The 10,335-nt window shown below is 33.3% G+C and overlaps 1 long non-coding RNA gene across 1 annotated transcript in view; it reads right to left on the bottom strand.

Moving 5' to 3' along the window:
- Positions 1 to 7,941: 7,941 nt before the first annotated feature.
- Positions 7,942 to 10,335, bottom strand: part of LOC126511999 (uncharacterized) — a 5,201-nt gene continuing 2,807 nt past the window's right edge. Inside the window, exon 2 of the long non-coding RNA XR_007594868.1 lies at positions 7,942 to 9,027. This is a non-coding gene — a long non-coding RNA (uncharacterized lncRNA). The remainder of the gene's footprint in view (positions 9,028 to 10,335) is intronic.

The raw sequence follows: 10,335 nt of genomic DNA, 5'->3' as shown, positions 1-10,335 counted from the left end.
CAAACCAGAAAACTGCCATTTTTAAAGAAGCTGCACAGTTTTTGTTTCACCTCTTAAAGGAGTCATTGCACTGCCACTAGCAAATATAGCCTATCTAGAAAAAAAAAAAAAAGTGAGAAAGCTTGGGAAGTAATTCTAGACCAGAGTTAAACATGGCGTTTTGGTAGTAACATTTTCTCGGGTAGGCTCTGTTTACTAGAGGAAAGCACATCTCATTTAAGAGAGGCTTCCTGACTGAGCTTTAGCTGCAAAAACCTTGCAGATCTTTTAAGAGGTCCCACCACCAAACATTAAATGGTGTTTATCAGTAGCCAACAACATCCTTATTGGTGGTGGCAGGAACCTTTAAATTCCATAGAGTTAATAAACATGGCTTTAGCCAGTACCTCCACCATGGAGCTAGACTCTCAGAAAACTAAAGAATGGGATGGATCTAGTTGTCATAGCCACAGCTTTAATCCTAGCCATATTGCTTAGCAAATTAAGGACTCTTGTTGTCAGAAAAAGAGAGATATACAGTAAGGATTGATTCAGATGACAAAAATCTCAAAACTGTTTACAGTGTGTTTGAAAATATATGTAAGCTTGGGGAGGAAAAGAGAGAGGATAAAGTATTTTAAAAAAGAGAGTACTTGGGTGTGGTGACCCACACATTTAATTCAAGCACTTGGGAGGCAGATGTGAGTTCAAGGACAGTCTAGTCTACAGAGTGAGGTCAAGAACAGCCAAAGATACATAGAAAAACCCCTTCTCAAAAAATCAAAAATTAAAAATAAAATAAAAGAAATAGAGTTTAAAATAAAGCCATATAAAGATGGAAAATATGAGAGAATCTGTATACTGGATGTTATTGTGTTTTCTTTGAATTGTTTGATGTCTAAGGAAAGAGTAACAGGTCCTAAAAGACATTTGATTATAAATAATTGTGGCTGGACTAATCCAATCTATATAATTTGAAAATTCTTTGACTTAAAAATTTAAGTCAAAACATATGTTACTTTGGGGAAGAGTTTTGTTTTTGTTTCCACAGTAAATGAGAGGCTGTGAATTAATTCTGGGTTAAGAAAAATCAGGTTTGATCAAAAATACCCCCTGAACAATCTCTGATAGGAGAACATGGCCTAACACTTTGGAAGACCTCTGTTGGAGTTTCCTCTGAGTTCTACATGCAGAACAATGTCAAGGTTGCTGGCTGAGATAATTAAGCCTCACTTAATATTCCAGTCAGGACTTGACCATAATCCTACATTTTATTTCAGTCCTCATAAGATTATCACCGCCCCCAATCAGCAGGGAATAGCCTAGAAAACTACACTCACACTCCCGCCAAAAATGGACTATGGATGTTTGTCTTTGTTTAGAGTATTGATTACAAATTGTTATGGATAATCGTCAGAAAAAAAGCTAAACAAAAGAGATTAGATTTAGAGTTCTTGTTTTGAAAAGAAAAAAGAAAGGGGAATTGCTGTAGGGAAATGGTATTATAGCCTGTAAAAATTTGTCACTTGTATTGGTTTAATAAAGCACTGATTGGCCAGTAGTCAGGTACTATGTGTAGGCAGTGTGGCCAGAACAGGAGAATTCTAGGAAGAGGAAAGACTTAGTCTTCAGTTGTCACCCAGCAAGATAAGAATGCCTCACTGATAAAAGTACCAAGTCATGTAGCTAACACAGACAAGAATTAAGAGTTAGTTAATAAGAAAGTCTGAGCTAATAGGCCAACCAGATTATAATTAATGTAAGTTTCAATGTGTTTCTTTGAGATTTAATAGCTGTGGAACCGGGTGGGATAGAAAGATCTGTCAACTGACATGTAATGCATGAGAAAAGATAACTAAAAAGTTAAAAATAGCTTAAAGGAAATTCTTTTTACTAATTAAGCTGTAGTTTAATTTAAATGAGCTGATATTAGAAGTCTCAACTTATGCAAACATTAAAAACATTAATTAAATTTTATTTTATATGTAAAGTTATATATTACTCAGAAAGATTTTAAGGAAATTAAAAAAAATAGTATACCATTTTGTGTGATATAAAAATATCCCTTTATGAAGAGGTTGTTGATTATTCACACTGTGAACCAGTTTTCACTGTCATTAAATTATCCTTAGGGAAGCTTTTCAAATATATTTTGATTAATAGATACTCTTGAATGAAAAACATAAAAAGTTATCTATGTTGATTTGAAATCTCTATTATTCACATATTTACTTATTGCACTAAGCAATTCTTAGAGAAAGACGGACTCTCATATAATCAGGCATAATTTCTTATAAATTAATGTTAAATTATAGCTGTTCCCATTCTCCAACTAGCGTCCTCATTTCATTTATCCTGTTTGTCATTTCAGTATTTGATCATCATGGATATATATTTTGCTAAAGGAGTATTTTCTTTGCTTATTTGCAAAAAGATGCTCTTCTGTAATTTGTTCCGTCTTTCTGAAAATGACAGTTAGAGATTGACTTACCAGTTTAAAAAAAAATGCATGACATATTTACAGTCTCAGCAAATGGAATGCAGTAGAGAAAATAAGAACTTTTGAAATGGTGAACAAAAGAATTGACACCTTCATGAGGTGACAAGCAAGCCCAGAATGCAGACAAATTTAAATGACATTGTTGTTCTTATTTAAAGCAGGACTGTATTCTGATTGCAGAGAAGTCATTGGATGGTAAATGTTCATGTAGTATAAACTTTTTAAAGTGCATAAGGAAAATTCCTGACTGAAATAATCTTAAATTGAAGACTTTAAATACTTAAAATTGACAGTTGTTACTTGAACAGTAAATTGAGATTATGTTAAATTGGGAGTGGAAGAATTTTGCTTTGTCCTATTCAACATGTGACTTCCATGTACTTTGCTGCTTCCAATAATGTGTGATATTCCGTTTTGGCCAAAAGATACATTTCCTTTGTTTTACTTTTTCTTCTTATTTTGCTCAAGATAATCAGAAACTCTGAAGAGTGGGGGCTATTACATCTGGGGGAAAAATAAAATATATGGTAAATCTGAGCATTTTGTGAACTATTTAATTACCCTCTGTGTAACAGTAAAGAACAAAGGACATGAATTTAAAACTTGATAACAAACAAGGATACAATAAAAAAACCACCGATATATATATATATATATACACACCTGAGAAGTTTTCTTACATTTCTTAAATTTGGAAAAAGGCTCTGCTTAATCAACTAATACAAACTAAGAACAATTCTGAAAATATCAAGATGTCATTGTTTGTTACCACTGAGTAGTATTATATTGTGTATTTACATTTCTATATCCATTCTTTGGTTGAGGGGCATCTAGGTTATTTCCAGGTTCTGGCCCTTACAAATAATGCTGCTATGAATTAGTTGAGCAAATGCTTTTGTGATATGAATGTGCATTACTTTTGGAAGCTTATTTCCTTTGGAGAAATACTTTGCTTGGTCTGGATGTAGGACAAAGACTTGGTCCTGCCTCAACTTGATATGCTAGACTTTGTAGACTCCTCAAGGGAGGCCTTACTCTCTGTGAGGATTGGATGAAGGTTGGGTGCTGGGAAGGAAGGGGGAGGAAGGGGGAACTGTGGTTCATATGTAAAATGAAAAAAAAAACCTTTCAAATAAAAAATTAAACAGAAAATTTTGGAAGTAAGAATATCATTATTAAATGGAAAGTGAGACAGGTCAAATAAGGATTTATACTCAAAACAAAAATGTCACTGATGCCTAAAAACAATCCCGAGGAGAGATGTGCATAATCCCATTATACTAAAGGTTACTGACAGCAGGCCTCTGCCTCTCAATCTGTTTCCATGACTTCACCTAATTACAAAAAATGTTGCAGATGATAAAGAAATGCCTCATTATTTTAAATGCCAATATCATTTTTAAGCATATTTCCCTTCAATTTCTCAATGCAGTCTTTACACAAACAATCTTTTCTAATTTTACTTTAGAGATTCCACATTTCCTGTCAGTTTATAATTATTATATTAGACTCCCTAACTTAGATTTTTGCCTCATAATCTAGTATTCTTTTTAAGTTTAATGGGCATTTTTAAAAATCAGTTTTGTATTCCCCTTGATCTTATTCGAAGCTTTAAACATGTCATCAAGAACAGAAGATGGCTTTATTTTTAAGATGTTTCAATGATGCCTATTCAGAAATATTTACACATCACAGTAAATGAAATGTTCTCGATTGAAGTAATAAATTATATTTGTTTGCAGCACATTCTAAATAAAATTGTATCTGTAAAGCCATTATATTACTGTCAAGAAAGTTAACTGATTTTAACTCTTCTAAAAAGAAGTGCTGAAAATAAAAAAAAAACTCTTTATGATATAGCTTGAATATAATTGACCTTAGTGAAGCAAATTTGATCTCTTTCCCCAAATGGAAATTTGATTAACTTAACACATGAAAGAGAGAAACAAGAAGTATCAAACATTTTTCACCATCTGGTATTTCAGTTGATGTAATGTTACTTTTGAATAAAATACTTAGAAAACCCTCAAGCCAAGGATCATCTTTTTTAAAAAAATGCTTTCTCTCAGATAGCTTCAAAAGTAGAAGAATTAAATTTTCTGGAAGGAAGTATAATTTTGTCTTTAGATTGCACCATTAGCAACTCTGAGTCTTCTCTCTGTGAAGTGGCTCAAAAAAGGCCTTCAACTAATGCAACCACAGTGGAGTTGTAGCTTCTATATTTTAAGAAATAATGTGTCTCACAGCAATAAAAAAACCAAGTAAGATAAGAAATATATGATTTTTTCCTAGAGATTTTGAAATAGTAAATCTTGAATAATAATTATTTTATCATTTAAGTATATTTTATATTAGTAATTTTTACAGCTTAACTATTTCAGTTAGAAATTTATAATATAGTGCTTGAAAAATGTACAAAAATTCTTACATATTAGTGACAAAGGTATTATTAAGCTCATATACAGTGGTTTGGAAAAGAGGAAATGTTTAAGGATAATTCCAGTACAATTCAGGCATTTAAAGGTTTTCTTTTTTCATTTGAAAAAAAAATATGTATTTGTTCACAGAAACCATTGTATTCCAAACAGTTTCTATGAATTAATTTTGAAACCTACATATTTGGAAAATGAGTTGTCAATAGAAGTCCTTTAGAGGCACACACAATACAATTAGAAAATTAAGAAACGTTCACCGGACTGAATAGCTGCTGAATGAACGTTGTCATTTCTACTCAGTTATCAGTTTTTGAAGGGTAATCTGAATGAATCTCCCATTTTAACATGTAAAATAAATCCAAAATATAATACTTTTTATACATAATAATGAAAATAAGAAAATTTTACAAATATTGGTAGTCTTTATATTCAGTTCTGCTTTAGACTCTAAAGAATTTTAGTTAATTTGAATAGAAAGTAAGATATTTCTTTCTACTCCTCACTTCAATACACCAGAGCAAGAATAGAAGCAGAGATAAACAGCATCTAAAGAAATGTAATGAGCCAAGGCTCTTGCCAACCCTAAAATGGCTCCCATAATATAGACATCTTTTTCCCTGCTCCTATATCCGCCCTTCCTCTATCTCCACCCTCCCACTCCCCAAGCACTCTCCAGTCTTTCCCTTCTCTCTTCTCTCTCCCCTTCCCCCCTTCAATCAACCCCACTCGCACCCTTACCCCACCCCCATTCTCTCAACTTTTGCCCGGCAATCTTGTTTGCTTCCAATTTCCAAGAGGATCTATATATGTTTTTCTTTGGGTTCACCTTGTTATTTGGCTTCTCTAGGCTTGGCAAGAGACTTAGCTCTAGAGGGGATCTGGGGTGTCCACGGGAATGTCCCCAGCTAGGTCCTTGGGCAGCAGAGTAGAGGGTGCCTGAACTGGCCTTGCCCCACTATCACACTGATGATTAACTTGAATATCACTATAAAGTCTTCGTCTGGCAACGGAAGAAGAAAGAGACAAAATCCTTCATCAGTGCAACTGACTGAGCTTCCAAGGTCCAGTTGAAGAGCAGAAGGAGGGAGAAGATGAGCAAGGAAGTCTGGACTGGAAGGGGTTGGTCCACCCACTGAGACTGTGCCTGTTCTAATGGGAGCTCACCAAATCCAGCTGGACCTGGATTGAATGAGCATGCCATCAAACCTGACTCTCTGAATGTGGCTGAAAATGGGGGCTAAGAAGCCATTGATAAAGGCACTGGACTTGTTTCGTTTTTATGTACTGGCTTTTGGGGACCCTAGTCTATTTGGATGCAAAGCTTCCTAGGCCTGGATGTGTGTGTGTGTGTGTGTGTGTGTGTGTGTGTGTGTGTGTGTGTGTGTGTGTGTTGGGGGGCGCTTAGACTTCCCACAGGGCAGCGTTCCCTGCCCTCTCTTAAGGAGGGAGGAGGAGGGAAAAGGGGAGGAAGTGTAAATTTTTTAATGGAAAAATAAATAAATGAAAGTAACAAAAAAGAAAAGAAAAAGAAATGTAATGAGATAGAAAAAAGAGAGGACTATGAAATATTCACCTCCATTAATCCTTATAAATACTTGCTTTAAAATATAAAATCTGATTGTATTAATCGACTGGTACATGAAAAAATAAATAGAAAAAGTACTTCTGTAAATATCTGTGAAATAGAGACTTCTATGTCATAACACTTAGTTGAAAATAGGAAACATGCTGACCTTCAAGTAAGATAATGTCCATAAAATAACTTGTTTTAACTGGTCTGGTATACTTTGTCATTCCAGTATAATTATAAAACAACTTAATTTGAGAACTTTAATTATTGTGCAGGGAGATGAAAAGCAGAGTAGAAAAACAAGATTTTTAAAACAATTTCCCAGGAAATAGACTAGATTTTTGAGTAAATTGTTTAATGGGAATATATTGACTGATTTTTTCCATATATTGTAACACATCTGGGAACTGGAGTTCTATCTTTGATATAAAAATTGAGAGTGATTTACTTACTTATTTTTAATATTACCATGAATTATATTAGCACACTTATGTCAAAAACTAATGTACATAACACTATCATGGACATTTTTAATAATTCTCAAACTCATATAATTTATTGTTACAGTTACTAAATTATTTCATATAGTGAAATGCATGCAAATTAAAAGCATTTATTCAATATAACTAGATTTATTTTAATGATAGCTCAATAGATTTTTTTACACTTACAAAGGAGTTTTAGGCAACCTTCATAAAGAATATGTTAAAACATAGACAATAAAACAGTTTTAATTATAAATAGTATCGTATTAATAATACATTATATTCAACAAAATACATTGAAAGTTTTTAATCCACCAGAAAATTTCATGTACACAAATAAATGCAAGAAACAGGGTTGACAAGTATTATTCAATGCATAGATTTTCTTCCTCACAAGGTCACTTTTTCTGAAAGCTAAATTTTAACAAAATTTTGAAATACTGGTTTTATTTTCTTGAGTAAACATTACTATATACATAAAAACTTAATACTTCAGTCAGTGAATATGAAAAACTGATAAATAAAGTAGAGAATGAAGTGTGGTTTCAACTGCTGATATCAAATATATCTATACAATTTCTTCACAATTCAATAGTAAAGGAAATCTCTACTTCTAGGTCAAGATATGCTCTTATTTACTCCCTTAAATGAATCAGCTGGTAAGGTTAAGAGAGTGGCTAAGGTACCACACCTATGCTTGTGGGTCAAACTTTATCTAATGTAATTTCCACTACCCAAATTCTAGAGCCGTTCCTAAAATCTACTATGTGGTTGCTTGGCTCTTCCCAGACTGAAAAGGAGATAACTATTCATTTTTATTCTTTCCTCCCAACTTTTACTTTCAAATGTTGACCGGAACTAAAATGTGCTTTCTAAACCACTTCCAGCAGCATTAGTACCTTGGTATTCCTTACTATTGCTCGCTCTCTTTGGCCCCATGTTTCTTCACTTACCCGATGATTCACCTACGTGTTGTTGTTTTTTTTTTTTTTTAAACAGCATGATATTTCTTCCTTTTCTTTATTCTCCTCCTCCATGATGGCTGCATGATTTACAATTCACCTGCTTAGGGTTTTCTGTTAAACTCTAATAAACTACCCCTGTTTGCATCCATACTTAAATCTTTTAAATAAGGAATTTTAGTACACTAGGAAAGGGCTTTGATTTCTAATCTCCAGACCCTGCCCCCAACCATCCGCAGCCTTCCCATAAAATCTCTTCTATTTCCCACTCTCAGGGTAAATCCTCCATCACCCCTATGCCATTCAAGAGTTGAGGGGAAACCTACTGTGGTGTAAACTTCCTGGAATCTATAAAGATGATTTTAATGAGGACTACTAGCTATGGGGGATGTAATCTCAACTGGTCATCTCTTGAAGCCAGGAAAGGGTTCCAGAAGTAGGATTGTGTAGTATTCAATTGAGTTTTTGGCCAAGGGGGTCCCATGGAAATATAAAAACAACTCATGCTGTTAGACAAAAGTTTGCTCTATGCAAACTGACAGAGGAACCCTATTGATGAGGACAACACTCATAGAATTCATTGAACATGCTGAAGGTGAGCTGGTGCCTCCATGAAGCCTTCACCCCTATGCTCTAGCCCCATTTGTGTTGACAGGTTCTCTTTACAATGATACATATGGAAAGCACCGTAGCCAAAAACCTTTAACCTAGTATTTGGTCTGCCTGCAATATGAAAGGGCAATGATGGCGCAAAACTTGTCTGAGTAGACAACCCATGCCTTATCTGACTTAGGACCTATTCCATGAGAGGAAACTTATACCAAACAATGCTGTGTAACCAAGAACCAGAGAACTGAGAGCTCGCAGACCTAGGGTAAAACAAAATTCTATTGTTCTTTTAAGATAATCAATAAAATAATCAATAAAATTATTCCTAATAATGTCTAACTATATTAATAGATTAGTGCCTTATTCAGTCTTCAACAAAGATTGTTCCTTCAGTAGCAGATAGGAAGAAATGCAGAGGCATACAGTCAGAAAGAGAGTTTGAATTGGAGGTCTTCATCAAATACCTCCCTTAGGTGCACAGGGAAACCTGGAAAAAAGAGGTAGAATGATTGTAAGAGGCGTGGGGAAGAAGAACACCAGGAGAACAAGGCCCAGTGAATCAACTCAGCAAGGCTTATATGATCTCCCAGAAACTGAAACAGTAAATACAGAGCTTGTAAGTTTCCACTCCAGGTCCTCCGTGTATATAACTACGAGGTTAACATTTTTATGGGACTCTGACCATGAGAAAAAATGGGTCTCTGACTAGTTTTCATGCTAATTATGTTAATTCTGAAAAAGTTTTATTGTGATCACTTATGTTAAAGTACAACAACTTTGTCTGAATTGAAATGAAACAGCTAGTTAGCTCTTTTATTGTTAGAATCATGGTTCTCATTAATAACCTAACAAAGGAGAAGATTTTTTGTTTCTCACTTTATTTCCTCTGCAAGAAGACTCAAAATAAGCCTTTTCTGCATCATGTTTTGTTTGCATGAATGGCATTAATAAAATGTATTAGGCTTAGTTAGTCTTTAAAAAAAAGGGAAAAAAGGAATTTTAGACCTAACAATAAAAGAATTTTATTTTAAGGACATTCAGAATTTGGAAAAAATATCTGTTATTTGTTTCATTTTTTATGGGTAAAAAGAAGCATATTTGCTCTTCTGCATTTTTTTTTTTTGGATGTAACATAAGTGTCTTTGTGTGATTGGGGAATTGCAACAATGGTTTACTTGAATGGATACTTTCAGACATTAATAAATGAAATTAAATAAGAATTGGTTTATGTTGTTATTTTGAACATACATATAGTTTATTTTTGAAAAGCTGTCTCCAGTAATTTAATATCCATTTTAGATTCTTTACTAGAAGAGTATATGGTTATTTTGTTTTAGATATAATCTGCTGAATCTAATTTTACTCTTTTATAAAACCTTTTCTATAATGTTGGAAACTATATTTTACAGCTTATTATAATGATAGCTAGGACATCAAATACTTTTGTTGAAATGTAATTGTGTATTTGCAATTGTGAGAAGGATAGTTAAAAACAAGTTCAATTTCATACTTAATATTCCTGCAAGAATTGTTTCAGAAAAAGAAATTTGATTCAATATTTTAATTTTTTATTTTTAAAGTTTAGTTTCTTTTTTTACATAACAATTCTATTTCTCACTTCTTATTCTCCTCCTATTATCTTCATGTTTTCTGCCACTCCACCTGCATCTACTCCTTAGAGAGGATAGGGCTTCCCATGTTGCATCAACAAATTCTATCAATTTAATTTTTGAGATTATAATATAATTATATTTCAATTATAAGTGTACATAAATAATTTATAAATATATAAATA

Source organism: Alexandromys fortis, unplaced genomic scaffold (genome assembly GCF_014885135.2).
Source record: "Alexandromys fortis isolate MF-2015 unplaced genomic scaffold, M_Fortis_MF-2015_v1.1 scaffold_113, whole genome shotgun sequence".
Taxonomy (NCBI): Eukaryota; Metazoa; Chordata; class Mammalia; order Rodentia; family Cricetidae; genus Alexandromys; species Alexandromys fortis.
This window is presented reverse-complemented; position numbering and strand designations above follow the sequence as displayed.